At 39.6% G+C, this 19,199-nt stretch overlaps 1 long non-coding RNA gene and 1 other non-coding gene across 2 annotated transcripts in view; both read left to right on the top strand.

Moving 5' to 3' along the window:
• The first annotated feature begins 195 nt into the window (after positions 1-195).
• The window catches only part of LOC148185692 (uncharacterized), a 36,795-nt gene continuing 17,791 nt past the window's right edge, over positions 196-19,199 (top strand). The window contains exons 1-2 of the long non-coding RNA XR_015775744.1: positions 196-637; positions 2,978-3,120. This is a non-coding gene — a long non-coding RNA (uncharacterized LOC148185692). The remainder of the gene's footprint in view (positions 638-2,977; positions 3,121-19,199) is intronic.
• On the top strand, positions 8,571-8,644 carry trnan-guu (transfer RNA asparagine (anticodon GUU)). Its single transcript has one exon. It is a non-coding gene; the product is annotated as a tRNA-Asn (tRNA).

Raw genomic sequence — 19,199 nt, 5'->3', positions numbered from 1 at the left:
TGTTTTATAATTTATTTATATAAAGTCTATTGTCACAAGCTATACCATCATATATATATAAATATATATATAGAAATAAGTTTTTATTATTTAAAAAAAAAAACCTTTTTATTACGTCAACACTGCGCATGCCTGAAGCTGATTACCTGCTGCCCCGCCCGCTGATTGGCTGTTTGACTAGTACGTTAAAGTTGTTGTTGCTAGCAGCTAGTATTTCTTTTGGTAACTGCGTCACTGTCAAAGATATGTGTTATCTTCTTCAGCACGCGTTTAAAAGTCTGCCTTTTGATGAAGAACATGAGATGAAAGCCCTCTGTGCCCATCAGCCGCGGGACATTATTATAACCTAAAGATTTTGTAAAAATAATTAGATTTAACGTGGAGTGGTTCTCGAGGACAACATGGTTATCGTCAACTGCTAACGTTAGCTTGTCAGAGAGAAGACGCCTTTTTTGTTTGTTATTATTTAGAGGAGGTGGTACTTTTATGATATCAAGCATCTTTCCGAGAGGGTTAGCAAACATGACCACCACAGGACGACGTGGTAAAAGTTGTTTGGCGGAGCTAAAATAGCTAACTAGGCTAATTGACGGCGCAAATAAACGGGGATCTGAGCAGCAACATCAACAACAAACAGGTATGTGCTCATTCATATTGAGCATTTGGTCAAACGTGTGTAAATTTCTTGGTTTGTAATTGGTAAAAGTAACGTTAGTCTAGTTGTGCTGCATTTTTTCCACCTAAAATCGCCACTGAAATGGTTTATATTATCCCTAGAAGGACTTTACCCAGTATGTTCAGTATTTGCATGGCATCATATACAGCTAACAAAGATATAAACCATATTTTAAGATCAGATATGTTTTTTTAGTATCTGATGTATAACTATACTTTTGATGTTACACATTTATTTGACTATAAATGAAAGATGTATTCAAGAAAATAAGAAATAGAGAAGAAAAAGACTGTATTGTAATCATAGATAAAAGTAACCTAAAAAAAGACACCCTCATTTTCATCAATTTTCCCCTATCCTTCAAGATCACAGGGAAAACATGTACAAACTTCAGAAAAAAAAAATCACTTTTGTCTGATGCTCAAATCAGACAGTAAATGTGTCAATGATCAGAAACTGCAGAGAGCCACCTGATATAAGAATATTTTTATTCAGCAGGCATGCTCATGTTTCATAAAGTCTGCATGCAGTTGTTGTTGATAAGTCTCTTTAACCCTTTGAAACCTGAGTAAACTGGCTTGTTTTCCTTAAAAAATAGGGAAAGAAGTTACAAGTTTGGAATTACAAGAAATTAAGCATATAAGAAAAGAAAAAATGTTAGAAAAAAATATATATATAATATATAAATCAAGATAAGTTAAAAATTATTTTAATAATAACAATTATACATAGGCTATAGTTTTCTGGATATTTTTCACTTTTTATATGATTTTCTTCTAATGTTTTTTCTCTTTGTCTCTTTCTCTCACTGTATTTCCTCCCTTTAAAAACAAATTTTCAGGGTTTTTTCCTCTTCCCAATTTCTTGCAATTTGTGGGACATGTCTTCCCAAATTGCTCACTGCCTTTTTAGCCATCCTTTCAAAAGAATTCAAAACAATTTGCTTGGTTTTCAAAGGTTTATAAAAATGAAAATAAAACCCACTTCTTTACACAGGTTATTCAATAACACCTGTTAGGAATGAGTCAATGTAATAGATCGTGACAGATATGGGCAGATGAGTGGCTGCAGGCACGCCAGAAACGGATACTTCCACCCTCCCACGTAGAGTCCACAGCTCTGTCCCTGTACATCCCTGGTGTGTTTGTATTGACGGGGCATTAGGATTGACAGCTCGCACTTGGCCAGAGTAAAGCAGATCAATCCTGCCGATGCTGTGGAGGCCTCAGAGTGCCCGTTTGTTCCACTGCAGCCCGGACCTGTCGCCACGCGTGAGGCCAATATGAATTGGAACAGTTATATTCTCCATGTCTCTGTGGGGCTGAGCTATCAATGGGCTCATTGGGCTGTAGGCCTCTCTGATCACTGCTATTGACCACTTGACCCCTGACTGAACTGAGTGTGGGCAAATGTGCACCATGGAGAACAATATGTGTCATGGCAAATAGAGAATAGTTTTGGTTTAGCATGGACTTACAGTATTTTTCAGATTTTATTTTTTTTTGCAGATTAATCCTTTGAAAACTGGAACAACATCAGATTTCTAGTACTGCATTCAGATGCTGTTTACGTGCATTTAAACCTGAACAAATTTGTTCAAATTTTCTTTTGAAAACAAGCAAGATATTTCTCACAAATTGTAAGAAATTAGGAAAAGGTAACATGAGAATGACCTGAAAATCAGTTTTAAAAGCAGAGAGAGAGAGAAATTATTCTACGTCAATTATTATTGAAAAAAAGGAAAAAAATAGCCAGAAAAGTATACTTGTGTTTTTTATGTATATTATTATTATGATGATAATAACTTTTTAATTTTTTATAATAATTTGCTTGTTTGTTTGTTTGTTTTAACCATTTTAAACCTTTTCCTTTCTTTTCTCATGTTATTTTCTATATTTCAGGTAATTTTCTTGTAACTCTTAACTTGTAGCTTGTGTTTTGATAGAAACAAAGCCAAATTGCTCAGTTTTCAAAGGGTTAAGCAAGTCAGAGTATAGTGTATAGTGGTGATGGAAACGTCCACTGGTTCAATACAACAACCACAATCATCACCTTGTGACTCGGCAGCTGTTTCTTTATTTTTAATTCATCAAAATCTTTTACCTCAATGTCAACTCATCAGTTTTTTTTTGTTTTTTTTTAAGCAAATGTGCACAGTTTGCAATCAAAACCACCCCCCCCCACTCCACTTAACTGGCTTAAAGCTCAATCCTGCAGCTTTTCTGGAGCTGTATGTTTTCATTCAGTTGTTTAATTTGTGATTTCCCCCTGTCATTCTTTGTCAATCTCTGTCACTCAAAGCTGTCAAGATCCACTGGAGGGTCAAGGACGGGCCATGAACCTCTGGCTTTTTGCTCCGAGCTCCAGCCCCCCAGAGCCTTCGCCTTTATCACAACACGACCACACTGCCACTTTGATGACAAATGCATGTGTGTGCACAACGAGTGAGTACAAATAAACCGTGTGTGTGTGTATGTGCACATGGATGTTTATACAGTCCATGTGTGTGCATGTGAGTGTATGCGGGTTAACAGTAAGAGCACGGCCCTGCTGCGGCCTCAGCGGCTTCCTTTGACCTCGGTCATAAGTCATGGAGGTTGTACAGAGCCTTCGGTGTAGAGCTCTTTCATGTTTGACTTTCAGCGCAAGTCCCTGGACGACGACCCCCGACATGACCTCTTTCCTCTGACAGTTGAGTGTGTGTGTTTGATTGTCCGTGTACTGTCAGAGTCTGTGTGTGTGCCTGAAAATCTTAAAAGCTTTCTGCCATGTGACATGTCAAGCACAGTTTGCAAAAAAAAAGTAGATTGTGTGCGTTTTGACTCTGAAATGCTCATTACATTTCAAAAATACAATGAATCTTGTGCATGCGTGCCAGTGTGCGGACATGCAGCGAGTGTGCATGCATGTATTAGCTACAGCACATCAGTTGGTGCAGAGCAGATAAGCAGCGGGCCGATCAGGGCTGTCTAAAACTGCTTAGGGCGAGGATGAAAGTGAGATCATGTCCCAGCAGCCTCACGACAGCCTCTCCCATTGGTCCGTTACATCATCCAATGATGTCCAATCTGTTTTTATTTAACAGCTTTCAGTGCACATTTAGTCCTTTGTGCTCCATATTTTTTTGTTATGTAAAATATCTTATTTAGGTTTTTCATTTAGGTTATTCATTTATTTTTTTAAATTAGTTTTTGGCATTTGACTCTTTACCAATAAAAGTTTGTGCAGATGGACTGGGATTATGGGAGTAAGAGGGATGACAACAAAGTAAGAGGCATGCAAAAGAGGTTGTTGGCCCAAAATAAATCAAGGACATTGGCCACCAGAGCATCCTCAGTTTGGTTTTTTTTGGGGGATTTAATTTCGCTGTAGGAGCTCTCTGCTGCTCTGTGTGTTTGGAAAACTGTGAACTCTGGATCTGATGCAGTGCTATCAGAACAGAAAGTTTGTCATATTTCCTGCTGCCTTTCTAGACACAGAAAATTGGTGTGTGTGAGAGAAGTTTGTACAGAAAAAACATGAAGTTAGCAATAGGCTTTTGCCATATCATATCGTTCACTGTAATTCCGGTGCAATTTTTCATATGATAAGAAAAATTCATACTGCGATAATGACAATACTTCAACCTGTTGACATAATGGCTATGCACAGCAACAACAAGCATGGCTGAAAGTGAAATTGCTATAAAAATAGAACATTTGTCATATTTCCAGCTGCCTTTCTAGACACAAAAAATTGGTGTATGACAAGTTTGCATTGAAAAATATTATGTTAGCATCAGGGGGTTTACCATATCATATCATCCATGATAATACAAGTATAATTTTTCATATAATAAGAACAATTCATATCATGATAATGGCAATATTTTGTCTTGTTGACATAACGGCATCATACCTCTATTCACGGCAACAACAAGCATAAGTGAAATTACTACAGGTCAGCAGCAACATCAGCAGTGTTGAATCAGTGGTCTGGGCATCCTGAATGTTTTATAAACAGCTGCGGACTTTTCAGACTGTTTTTGTGACTTACCACTCAGAGTTAACTGTCAGCAGCGCTGAACAGCACAGTGTCTCTCTCTCTCTCCTCTCTCACTGCTCACACACAGGAATCTGACATTAATTGTCAACCTACGTGATGCTCGTGGCATGACAAAAAGACTTGATATGAATGTGCGATAGTCATCACAACATAACAGCCTGTCAAAATAAATGCAGGTCTGACACATGCTACAGCAAGAGTGGAGGAGAAACAGCAGAGCGTACAGGCTCAGGAGGAGAAAACAACTCAGTCATTAATATATGTACTGTTAATAAATTGAAGGCAATAATCGTTTTCCATTACAGATTTGCGCAAAACTTAGGCGATATTTTGGAAATGTCTATAAAACACAATTGAAAGATGACTGTTTCCACTGAGTGATGTTATGCGACTTCTCCTCTCACAATAGCATTCAAAGAAGCATGGCGATGGATGTTCAAAACATTAGCAGGTTTATTGCAGCCAGCGCACTAGCCGTCATTGTTTCCAATTCCAGGCATGTTATGCAAGTGATAATGGAAAGCCAAGCCCCTTATACTTGGGAGTGGCCACGAACGAGGGATTTCTGGGAGGTAATAGTCCACGATTTCACAGAGGAAATTGTGGACTCAAAACTTTCAGTTGATCTGCTTAACTTTTGAAGAATTATGCGATGCAATAACAGCTCTTGTAGCGCCTGATGCATCATACCCGAGGGAGACAGTTCCTATTGACAAGTGCACAGCCATAGCATCATGTGACCTATAAAAGCGAAAAAAGTGTTTCCATTGCAGTTTTGCAAAATATTGCTTTTTCGAATGGCCTGAAATACCACCTCATGTGAATGCAAGTTTTTTCAAAATTGATTGGCATATTTTATTTTCACAAATTCAATTTGCGTAGTTTGAGGGTTAATGGAAACCCGCCAAATGTTTTTTGTATTTGGCAACTGTTTAGATGTGCAGATATTTGTTCAGTTTTTACTGAATATTTGAAGGCGAACAACATTTATGTTGACATATACAACTATAACTCTTATTTTGTTGCTATTGTATATTGTTGAAATGAAAAATATTGTCAAGAATATCTTGATTGCAAAAATACTCTGAAACACCGTGCTGTTATTTTATGTCCATGTGGCTTTGTGGCGTTGAGCGAGTGTTTCTGGAGGTGACAAAAGTGATGAAGGGCAGAAACAGTGAGCATGAAAGTTATTGTAAAGAGAAACAAGGAGAAAAGATATTATAAGAATGAAGTGAGACTGTGGAAAAAAAGAGAGAAAAAAATGAGAGCAGGAGAAGATGAGGAGTAGATACCAGAGCAAACACACAACCTTGATATGCCTTCATATTTGATGAGCCACCTTACAGGGACCCTGTGCCCCTGGGGCCTGTGAACTCTGCTTGTGTAAGTGCGCTGATGCTCTCACGTTCCTCCTCCTCCCTCTCTCCTCTCATCCTCCTCTCTCTCTTGCTTCTCCATCCTTCTGCCTTCTACTCCATCTCTTAGCTCCTCCTATCTCTTCCTCTTTTCCTCCTCCTCTTCTCTCTCTCTCTCCCTTCCTCATGCTCAGCCAGGCGGCAGCGCGCTAATGCACCGTGGCACATTCTGCAGCTCCGAGTCACAATGCGACCAGGCTTTGCGCAGTGACCGCACGGCGACCTCCCTCAGTATCGCTGCACACTGGCGCTGTGCTGTACCAGGGCCTGTTTAAGGCGAGGACTGAGGTGATAGATGGGTGTGTGTTTGTACGGAGGTTAGAGGATGAAGGAGGAGAGGAAGAAGCAGAGTTCTGCTGCTGACAGGTATGATCAGGTCAAATGACAGTCAGTTAGATGAATAGCGAGTAGAAAAAGGCTGAAGCACCCTGAGATCCCCATCTGAAAGACGTTTCAGTGCCACGTGTGAATTATCAGCGTGTTAAACCAGAGGAGATGTGAGCTTATGTGTGCAGTTGTAGCATGTGGAGCACGCAGTATGACGGAAGTCACATATTTCAACAGCTGAGCCACTGCTGCCACAGGACATCTTGATTCTCTGGATTATTGGAGGTGTTACTCCTTCAATAATCGCAGAGAAGGAGAGGAGAGGAAATCCTTTTTACCTCTTCTCTCTCTCCCTATGTCAGGCCTAGGCCTTTTAATCCCGGAGGTCTTGACAGACATCCTGCCATAACACCTTCCCGTGATCCCGAGCTTTTTTCCACATCCTGAAATCCTCACAGTTCTGCAGAAACAACCAGAGGGAAGGAGAGAGAGATAAAAGGACCGAGACAGTGAGAAAATGAGAGCGGGAGACCTTAAAGGTCAATGCTGTGAAGGTAGAGGGGACAGGAAAGGGACATTATGTAGGTTTATTGTTTGATTTTTAGATAGTAAAGTTCAAACTAGGGCAGGGTGATAAAACGTTAATCATCTCAAAAATTATTTTCCATAAGTGATATACTAAATGTTTGACAAATCCTCCATATAATTAAACTACCCATACACTCGTAGAGTAGGGTTGGGACAAAATATTGATACTGAGATTTATCGCAAGACTTTCTCTTGCCAGACGTTTTTTAATACACTGGCGCCAGATACTGAACACGCTCTGAACATCCCCCACATTAAGCCTCTTACTATTTTGACTTCCCAAACTCACTACTTTAGGGTTCAGCTTGGTGGCGCTTATCAAATGAATGAGGTTAAAAGTGAAGATAAGAGGAAGAAAAATCAAAAACTCCCAAAGCGGAAAATGGCAGCTGCAGAAAACAAATCTGTAGCTGCATCCCACGTCTCAAACCACAGTGCCTGTATGAGCATCATGTGAGAGTCGCAGAACCTGTTGTTTTTAGTTTCAGTGCCTGTGTTAACAGACTACAGCAGCTGCAGTAGGCGGGTTTCAATAAACCCTCAAATTGCACATATTTAAATTGCAGGGGAAAGAATATGCCTAATGGAAACACTCAATTTTGCAAAAAAGCATTTATTGCAAAACAGTTTTTATGCTCAATCTGTAAAGATTATTTTCTTAATCTTCTAAATTCTCAGTTTCTGGGACATTTCTTACAAAGTTGCTTTTTTCTCCATGTTTTTCAAAGAAATCTCACTAGTTTGCTCAGGTTTCAAAGGTTTAAATCTTTGTGAAAGGCGTCTGAAAGCAGCAAAGTGATGCCACTTAGGTTTCAAATGGTTAAACTACAACTGCCATATGACTAGAAATAATGACATGACTGATTTGGGAGATAATTATCAATATTTACCAACATGAACATTTTTATCGTGATAGCATTTTTTAATCCAAATTGCCCTAACTCAAACTACCTTTCAGCAGACGTGTCCTGTTTTATTTATTTTTAGGATGTGATGACGCTGGAGAAGGAAGCACGCCGTTAGTCCAGCTGTTGGTTGTCTCAGGTTTCAGCTGAGGCTTGCTATGAGCTGTACTCTTGTATCATGCTCCACTTTAATATAATTTGTCCTCTGATCTTTCACAGTTATTTAAATGAAATAGATGAGGTGGAGTTACTCTAACCATAAGTTAAAGTTTGTTTTGTGGTAGTCACTTGCTTTGCAGCCATGAGTAACCTGAAAAAAGTAACTATTATATCTTGATGTTCAGTATGACTGCCTCCAGATCTACACGATTGATACTATAAATTAGATTGACCTCTCAAGGGAATTTGAGACTTCCACTAACTTCCAGTTTTAATTTTGTCAATGAAACTGTGTGAGTGTGTGGTTTCATGCAAGCTACATAAAATGGAAAGTTAACAAGTGAGTGAATCTAGTTTTGAATGATTTGTTGCTCAGACCGGCTTTCTAGAAGTTGGTTGCTAATGCAGATGGGTGGGGCTTGAATTAGGCCACACCCCAGCAAGGAGACACCAGTCTCTGTGGCGCAATCGGTTAGCGCGTTCGGCTGTTAACCGAAAGGTTGGTGGTTCGAGCCCACCCAGGGACGTTCACTTTTGTGATTAAATAATCAGATAACATCATGTTAATGAGTAAACGGTTTCCGTGATCGGGGTAAAGGTTCAAGAAATCAGCAAAAAAATGTGACTGTGACAGAGTAAACACTACGCAGTATCAGTACTGGTACGTCCTCATACCTGAAAGAGTTCAGGTCAGAGCCTGGTTGTAACAAACACTTAAAGGGACAGTTCACCCCAAAATCAAAAGCACATAATTTTCATCTTACCTGCAGTGCTATTTATCAGTCTAGATTGTTTTGGTGTGAGTTTCAGATTGTTGGATATATCGGCTGTAGAGATGTCTGACTTCTCTCCAATATAATGGAACTAGATGGCACTCAGCTTGTGGTGCTCAAAGCTCCAAAAACATACATTTGAAAAATCCAACAGCAGTGTCTCTTTCCAGAAATCATGACTCGGTTACTCAGGATAATCCACAGACCTTGTTGTGAGCAGTTTCATGTAGGAACTATTTTCTTTCCACCGAACAACACCCACCAACCATACCACTGCACAGAAGGAAACATGCTTCTACTCATGAACCAAAGGCTCCTGCTTGTGAAAGCGTGACATGTAAACATTAATGGCGTCCTCTTTTGGCTGAGCTGTGACTTTGAGCGATGATTCGGTGAAGTTTGGCCGATATCTCCAACACTTTGCATCTCACACAAGAACAATCCTCACTGATAAACAGCACTACAGATAAAAGAAAAAACTTGTACTTTTTATTTTTTTCATTTTGGGGTGAACTGTACCTTTTAGAAGTGTCTGCATAGGTCAGCTAACACGTTTTCCAAACAAGTCAATAAATTGATAAACGTATAGATTTAGAAAGCACTCTGAATTCCTTGAATTAAACAGTAATCGGACCAAAATAGTAAAACATTAAAGGAGAGAAAATTATAAGCAATCTGAATCTGAAACTGTAGAATAGCAGAAATATATTGCATGACTCATCAGATATGTGATGGCTTGGACGCTTCAGAAATATACATTCGGCTGAAAATACATAAAATGTATTCACCATTTAGGTGCCGCTGTTAATGAATCCAACAGCTAACCTTATGGATTTTGGAGCAGACGCTCTGCTGCTCATTTCCACAAGGTCAGAGGTCAATTGCTCTGTTGTAGTGTCCTACTTTCTGAACAAAAGAACTGAAAAGACAAAAGCTGGAAGAGAATAAACAAATGTCAAACTGTGAGGCTCTTAACTGAACCTTAAAGCATTAGCACAGGATTAACTGACATAAACAATGTTAAAACTTTTATACCCTTATTAGAAATTTTAACCCTTTCCTCGCAACCTGAAACAATAAGATGTGATAGGATATTGCAGTCTCAGTGCATGGTAGTGGCAGTCAAAGCAACTCCTACTATTTTGAGCTTTAACCCTTTGAAACTTGAGCAAATTGGCTTGATGTCTTTCAAAATCATGGGAAAAAGGCAATGAGCAACTAAAAGGAAATGACCCACCCAAAAAAATGAGAAAAAATTAGTAAAAAGTTACAAGAAAAGTACCTTAAAATAAGCAACAAAAAAGAAAAGTAAAAAACAAAGACAAACTAGAAAATGACCTTAAGAAAGTGCTTTTTTAAATGCAGCACAAGAAAACTGATGTCAGTCCAGGTGATAAAGGGTTAAGCATTTAAAAAATGTGAAGACCCAACTGGAATCTGTGGATTTTTTTTTTGGTTTTCAGCAGTTTAAATGAAATGCTGAGGAATTCGTTCAAATGTTTTTGCTTGTAATGCGATAAATTATATTAATTTTAAATTAAAAAGAAAAAGCTGCAGAGGTCTCCTCAGAATTTTGTACCATTCACAAGAAAAGGACATTTTTTTCTCATGAACCTCCTGGATTTTGCCGTGACCTCAGAGTTTACCGGTTCAGCTGCTGCATGAACTCACACTCTGGTTGTGTGTGAAGCTGCAAAGATCAAACGCTCAGCAACACCATTAACAAGGTCAAATTTACATGTACTCAATCCAGAGGCAGCAGTGATCACCGCTTTGCAATATTAACCTGAACATGAACATAAAGCTTTGAAAAATGAACTAAAACTCAACCACCGTGCCGCACGCTACAGCTGGCTTACCCCTTATGTGCTAACGCTTCATGTGCGTGCAGTGTGTGTCAGATAAGCGTTGCATGTGTGTGTGATCCCTTACATGCATGTATGTTGCCACCGACCCTGTGACCCTTTCTAATATGGCGGCCTCTCGTCTTCTATCCAGGTCATAGAGCATTGGCTCGTCCCGGTTCATCAGCGGGGCAACGCTCCATAAAAACCCATTGTTTTCGTGACACGCACCCTGATTATAATCACAAAATGTGGCATTGGTAGAGATAACATGACGCAAAAATGCAAATTGCATTGGGACAGCGATACCACAACAGCTTCGGGGACAGTCGGCCACTTTATAATGTGTGCCGACACAAACATGATATGACAGGAACTGAAAGACACACGTGCAAGCACACACAGTGCAAATTGTGTTTTTTGCCTGCGGTTTTTCATCTATTCAATTTAAGTGCATGTATTTTGCTCCTTTATGAAGCCAGGGAGCTGGAATTAGGCCAAAATAAACACAATAAGCAGGGATGGGGGTTGTAGGAGCAGCTGATCTGATGATCTTCCTCCTAAAAAATAACAATGCTCTGACAGTTACTTAGCTCACCAGAGACATACTGCAACTACAATCACCTAATTACCACATTTAAATAATTCAGCAGTATAGCAACTACATGCAGAAGCATTGAAATCCATTTGGACCGACAAGACTAAAAGGATGTAGCCTCACACACTGTGTTTGACATGTTGATTGCTGTATTATTGATGCGGGATGTGCTGAGTGTTTTCTCAAGCTCAACTGAAACTGAAATAGAGCTAAACCTAACCCCAAAGATTTTACATGTACAAATTCATATGTAAATGAGAGTGCAATACATTGTTTTATATATATATATATATATATATATATATATATATATATATATATATATATATAGTTTGCGAAGCGCTTCAGAGCTCTGTAAAGTGCTAATTTGGCACATATACTTTATTATAATATCCTTGTGTGACTTCCACTCGAACTGTCAGCTCATCTAAATGTCATCAATAATCCATAAAGCTTGTGCGTACTGTTTTTGGGGGGTCAAATGAGTAAAAAACTCAAAAAAAACCCCAAAAAACACCTCAAGTAAATTTCTTGCTTTGTCAATGACTGCCTGGTGTAACACCAAAAAGGTAAAAATAAAAGAGAGTATTTTTAACGGTGCTATAAGTGTACTTTAATATCATAATTTAAAAATATTTAATCGAAATGTTAACTTTTCAGGCAGAAAGAATGCAGTCTTTTTTGTCTTGACAGCGAGCATTTTCGACAATATCAGGTGTATTATGAAAAGGGTTCGCAAGTTCAAGAGACTGGAGAAGAATTCCCCTTTCAGCAGATGTAAAAATCATCAGTGTTGAAGTAAAAATGCCGTTTCAGGCTGCAAAACAACAAGGACACGAAGTTCAAAGTTCTCCCATTTAACACTGAATGAATTACCCAAAAATGTAAAGCATAAGAAAAATTCAAATTAGCAAGCCAATGTTCCTCTACAGGGAATAAAAAGCGAGCTGTCAGCATTCAGTTCAACTCTATTTGCTGCAGCTGAATGGTTTATTTGTGATAGCTGGTGTTTCGGGTGATTAAAATATTTTCACTCCTCTTTTACCACCCAAAATCCTTTGACAGAGCACTAAAAAACTGTAGATGTTTGCCAGTTTGATGCCACAGTGTCTCACTTTTACCAAATATCCTCCTGAATAAGGCTTTTAGTTTTATGCAGATATTTTGTACATTTCTGATGCAAGACCCCCAGTGCAACACCTCAGCTAAAATTGAAGCGGCAACTAAGTTGTTTGGTCCATTAAATGTTGGAAAATGGTGAAAAAAGTCAGATGTGATTCCCTAAGCCCAAGTTGACGTCCTTGAAGTTCACTTGTCATAGAGGCGAAAAGAAACCAGAAAAAAATAAGAGATTTTTTTTTCTTTAAATAATTACTCAGACTGATTAATCGATCAAATTAGTTGGTGATTAACTAAATAGTTTACAATTAATCAGTTAATCATAGCTCTAGCTAAAATATACTTAAGCTGCATTAATGCAGGGGAAGTGAGCTGTAATTGAAATGCTGACAAATTTTCACTTTTTATGATGTAGATTTGGAAACCATCTGTTTTTTCATTGTTTTTTTTTTCGCATCCAGCAGACTTTTAGCAACATAGGCATTTTTTTAGAGTCGTGTTTTTGGAAATTTGATGAATTGAGTCTAATAGAGTGCTCCTGAGATGACGTTTTTCTGTAGACTGAAGTGGAAGTGAGCATCGCCCTGGTTCCTTTGACTAAAAGCCTATGAGATATTTACATTTACATTTTCTTTGCTAATGAACAATTGCATTTAAGAAGCAAAAATGCAATTGCAAAATAAGGATAAGCTAGTGTATGGACATAAACAAACAACACCACGATGGCATGACTGTAACATCGCCACCACAATGAAGCTGTAAAGCCGCGTTCATCATTATTTAGCCATTTGTTAGCCACCGCCTTTTTTAAGGCACATGAAAGCTTCGTAATTCACAATTGGGATGTTTACTGACGTATTTCATGCTGTAGAACATAACATGAAAATCTCTGAGGCCTTATTTCAGGCATCTATTGTGCATTTATTCACTCATATCTGCAGCACTTTATATATATTAGCTCTCCTGTTAGCTCAGTTTCAGTCCCCAGTAACTCCTGAGGGAAGTACCTGGCTCTTTAGCTGCTGAATGTTCCACTTTGTTCACCAGCTGGTTGCAAAATTTGTCTGTCTGCTACTTGGTGCTCAGCAGGTAGTGCACTGTGTTTTTTTTTTTTCGTAAACAGCTGCCTGCTGCTGCTGGAAACTGGCTGTATGAGAGAAGTGACAGTGACTCAGATGCAGTAAGAAGAACCAGTCCCATTTGTTATCTCCACCCTCTTACATACTATAAGTCTGTGATTGTGTGTGTGTCTGTCGGCTTTGTGTGTGTGATCCTCAGCTCCCCTGGCATCCCCCGCAGTGCCGACACTAAGGTCTGCCACCCTTCCTGTCCGGCTCCTCTTACCCGGGGTCGCGATGTCGGCAGGGCGCCAAGCAGCGGATTTTGATCCCGTCTGGCATGTTTGGGCTCTCCCTGCATTTTCAGTCAAGTCTGCATGCAGACACCTACTGCGCTGTGTGTATTATGCTTTTACAGCTTGTGTGTGTGTGGTTTTGTATCTGTGATGCTGCAGATCTGTATGTTTTTTGTTTTTTTTTTTTACACAGCCTCACAGTTGTGTGTTTTTCTGTCGTCACACATGTACTGTATATACATTGATGTCAATGGCAACACGTGATGTTTGGCCATATGGCTTATATACTCTGTCAGATTTGCTCTTTATCACCACGTGTGTTTTATATTCACTCCCTTATATGATCTTATTTAATCTAATCTGAAAACATGTGAATACGATACATGTGCGCAGCGCCTTCATGCATTCACATCTGTCTGTCTTCATCGAGTGTTAACGTAGGAGTGTGTAGGCATTCATGCGCTTCGATTATGTGTTCGTTCGCCCTCGGGGAGGGAGATATGACCCTCACAACCGGGTCATGAGCATGCTCAGTGTTGACTCTCAGAGCCGGGTGAGAGTATCTCCACATGCTTGACCCGGGGTCGGCTTCACAATTGTGATCAAAGTGTGAAAGAAGTCTGGGCATGAGAAATCAGGGTTAACTCACACCCCGCACCAGAGTCTGGCTCCTCTGGTTCCCAGGTGTCCTCTCACCTCAGATAATGCTAATGTGCGGAGAAGAGAACAGATCCTGAGAGGCTGTTTTCATAAAAGCAAAGGACAAAGAGAGGGTGTTAAAGGGTACCATTGTTCTCTCTCTTCCATATCATCTCAAACACAAGTGGTTCAGAGATTTAACAACATAAAACCCCCCTGGAGACATGCAGCGATACAGAACGGTGGAAAGAAACACCTCCACAGCTGCAAATGTGAAAATACACACAGAAAATTGAGGTTGACATACTGTATGACAACATTGAAGCAGACATATACTGTATTGCACACATGCACTCCAATGTATGTACAGTATAAGGTCAAAGTGTGATTCATGGAGGGTAATGCAGAGCGCAGAGATTCCTTCATGTGGAGAAAAAGGACTTGTTTGTAAAGCTGTTTGCTTGTTACTCTCTGATCTCCAGTGAACATATAGGTAGGTGTTGAAAAAGCTACAACTTAACACAAGGTGCAGTGCTAGGTTGCACATGTAAACACACACAAGTTATGTTAGTTATGTCATGGTGCACTGACACACCTGTGAAATTCACTGCAGCAAGGTGAGAAGGTGAAAACAACTGTAGGTTACCATAAACAACATTCCCTAAAGCCTATGCAAAGTAAAATCAGATTTGTTTCTGAACTCATAAAAGATGGTTAAAAAAAATCTTAAAAAGACCGAACTACATAGCTACTAATAGGGGAAGGGATCGAAACCGAATTCTACTGAGGACCTGGTTCAGCTTTTTTAAAAACTCGAAAATCGATAACATTAAAGCGTATCGATATTCCTATATCAGTACTATAACGTAACATTACATTTCAAGTCAAGTCATGTTATATCAATCCAATCACTGGTCTGCATACATTGATTGTCTAATTAACTTATATAATACAAATGAATTGCCAGCTAAAGGGTATTAAACCAAGCAAGGAAGAAATCCAGTGGTCAAGGGGGGACGGGAACACAACCTTCATGGCCAAACACATCAGCAATGTGCAATAAATTATACCTAAATGCAAAAGCTGTCGCAAAGAAGTCTCGATAATGGTGCCAATATCAATGAAAATTAATTTGCGTTGAATTTTGGAGTAATAACCGTTCAGTATAATACCATTTTTTCGTCTGGGATTTTTTGGGCGGTCCTGAAATCATAGCTTGTTGACTAGGGTTGCCCTTTGAAAGTCGTAGATTCGAATCAGTTTGAGACCCCTCCGTTGAATGAGGTTGCTCCAGTTCAAGCTGTTTTTTCTTTTCTAGTCAGTGTGCTGTGCAGTGTACTTCTGGGGATGTTTTGGTCCCCAGATATTCCTGCAGAGAAAGCGCTTTTGGCTCCGAGAAGACATTGTCTTCTCTCCTCTGCTTAGAGGTGGTGAATTTACAGCTCACAGCAACTTAATAAGGCACAGTATCTGGTTTTTATTTAGTATATATAGTGTCAACATACAAAAAAAAGCAAAGAAATATACCTCTTTGCTTTGACATGATCTTACATTAACATATTTTCCAGTAATGATGGATCAGAAGATGTTGTTAAGGGCTGGGGGTAGCAAGAAAAACACACATTTTTAGTGCTAAAGCTTTTATCATTAATTGCAAACAAAAATACATACTTGCCTTAGCACTGGTATTTTAAATTAAACGGAGTTCCTATTAATAAATGCTCTATTTTCCACACATTTTGGAAATCCATACAGATGTTAGTACCTTCCTCATCCTCTCCGTTGTCTACGTGCCGCCCATCAGCAGCTGCTGAGGAACTGCATGCTTTTATATCACTGTGATGGTGCTCTCAGGCACTGAGAGGAAATGACATCTCACCTCAGCCACACAGCCAACACAGGCTTTTAAAAACCTCTGCGGTCCTTCCCTCAGCCGTGTCCTCACCAATATTACACCGCCAGCCTAAGAGCCGCGCTCCCTGCTCTGCTCTGACCTAATGGGCTGTGAAGCAGCGACAGGAGGGAGGGAGGGGGGACTGACTACCTCTCACCTCTATCTGTGTTTTTCCCTATTTTTGTTTTGATTTCTGTTGTCCGTTCTCTGAGAAAACACCAAAAACGTTCAGTCATTGTAGATCTAGATCTGGGATTTGGCTCTGCAGTGTTTTTGTCACAGATTTAGCTGGTTAAAAAACAGATCCTGGAGAGTGACTTTACATATAGATGCTCATTTCAGAGATCTACATATTTGGGCCCAAATCATAGCAGACGCAGAAGGCTGAATGTTTCGAAAAAAAAAAGGTTCAACTACTATTTTATTGCAGCCACTTTCAGATTCAATCCCAATCAAGATTTACACATACACACACACAGCGGTGGAGTGAAGGTGAATGTTTTCTGCTCAGATATCCAGCTGTTCACACACTTGGAGTGCTCAAAATCAGACAGAGGTCAGCCTGAAGGTGATGCAGCGAGAGAAAAAGAAAGCTGAAATATTCTACACACAAGGGCGTGAAAGAGGGATTCGATGACCCTGTTCAATTCATCCATAACGTGTTTTTTATGGATCAATACTACCCATCAGTTAATATTGGCTAAACCCTTTGAAAACTGAGCACATTTGTTTGATTTCTTTTAAAAAACAAAAGGAGAAGGTAATAAGCAACTTAGAAGCTTTAGAAGGAGGTTTCAAAGGGTTAATCTATTAATGTTTTTTGATACTTCTTTTTATCTGATTTCCTGCACTTTTACTGATCTCCAGGACTTAATGGGAACAATTAATATTCCCACTGAAACTGAAATTAGAGGCAAGTAGGGTTCGGCAAGATTGGGTTGATTTGTTTGGTTGTAATAATGTACAGTAAGACTGTAAACTGGGAACCAAATGGCACGAATGGAAAAAGTGAGGTAACACCAAAATTATTTTTTTGACATGTCACTGACTTGGATCAGTCCTGGTCTTGGCTGCGGCTGGGTGGCTGGCTGACAGTTTGATTTTTAAATACTGTCAAAAATATAAACCCTCAACTTTCTAATAACTTGGTTCTGGAGAGGCTATATTTAGGATGTTTTGCACGCAGTGTGCATCTTGTACCCAGGAGGTTACACCCGCGCTAGACTGCATGCATGAGCGCTGTGTTTACATTGGCAGTGTCTGTTGTTGTGGCGCTGCGGCTGAGCTGCCTACTGTATTTCTAAGTTATTTTAACCTTGTTAATGTTGCTGCTATACATGTAGATTCCTCATAGCTCACCACTGGCATCTGTCCCAAACCAGTCCATACTGGTGCTCCATGATGGACTGTCAGTAAGTCAGAAACAGAAGCATTGATACGACAGCTGTACATGACTGTCATAGGTTTCAGGAGCTGACCTTGCACAACCAGAATCGGTAAACTTTTGCACAAGCGCTGGGATGCAGGGAGTATCTGTCGTGACCTTAAAATCAAACTGCATTCATAGAAAGCAGCCTCTCCCCCTCTGTGCTTTCAGCTGGCCAGGCAGAGTGGCATCATTAGACTACTCAGCTCAGCCCAAGACATCACGAAAGAGATCTTATGATGGATGATAGTGGGACTGAAAGCTCAGACCCGGGGACATGTGCCTGCAGGACACAAAACAGCAGCACCTCAGGAGCTGGTCCTGCTCGGCGGTCAGAGTTCGAGGATGCTGCCCGGCCAAAGGAGCCCCCTCACATCGGCCTGTTTTGTGAGACATCTGCGGGCTAAAATGACCTGACAGCGCTTGATGCATTTGCTGCCTGGCACATAAGCGATCTGAAAATGCGGAGCTATTTTTGCTGATGTTAATTTGCTCCATGTTAGGGCCTCGGTTCACAGCTCGGTCAGCCTTTCCTGATACTATATTCCCGTTTGTTTCAGTAAAGGTTCTCCCGTCACATCGCATTTAGGTCGAGATGCCTGTGAACTGTGAATGCACTGCGCACAGGGACCCCGGCCACGCTGAGGCTTCCGGGCCCTAGAGTCTGTCGTTTTCAGCGAGGATCCCCCCGTGGGGAGGGGATAGTTGAAAATTTCTAGGTTTTCCTTTGTGATGAGGCTGCTGTATGAAAAATAGAAATCATTTAAGTAATTTGTAAAAAAGAAATACTTTAATTTTTTTCAGTCTTTCTTCTGTGCATATGAAGAGAAATTTAAAGCAATCATAGCAAAATACCACATGATGAAATTGCATCTTAAAAGGGTTAATTTTTTAGCAATTAATTAAATATTTCTTTCAAAACAAATGAGTTAAAGTATTATTTATAAATTATATTTTTCAAAATGTCATTTTGAAAATAAAAAAGTAATAAAACAACTGTAAATTGCAACTTGTACAAAAAAAACCCAAAACAAATGGGGTTATTTTTCAAATGTAATATTTAAAATGAATAAAAATACACAAAATTAGTAGATAAATTACTGTATTTGTAGGAGTAAAAAGTACCTGATGTGCAGCTGTATCCACCAAGCAGCAGCAGACTGACTGTGCGTCGTCGAGGAAAAGGCAGCAGTGACTCCTGTCTTTATACCAATCCACCCTCAGTGGGCAAGCGGATCCCTTCATTCTCTGTCTTGTTAACTCTGATTTCATGAATAATTCATGATACAATCAGAACCACAAATGAGAGCACTAATTGGTGCCTTTTTTTTGTCACCATCATTATTATTGTTATTATTCCGAGCTCCGGTGCGTATGATTAAACATGAAATTAAATTAATGTGATGGTGAGAAAAATATTTTTCTAATAGCCCTG

The sequence above is a fragment of the Plectropomus leopardus genome, chromosome 23 (assembly GCF_026936395.1).
Source record: "Plectropomus leopardus strain MGB_pleo_1.0 chromosome 23, ASM2693639v1, whole genome shotgun sequence".
NCBI classification, from domain to species: domain Eukaryota; kingdom Metazoa; phylum Chordata; class Actinopteri; order Perciformes; family Serranidae; genus Plectropomus; species Plectropomus leopardus.
Note: the sequence above shows the minus strand (reverse complement) of the source record. Positions and strands in the feature narration are given on the sequence as shown.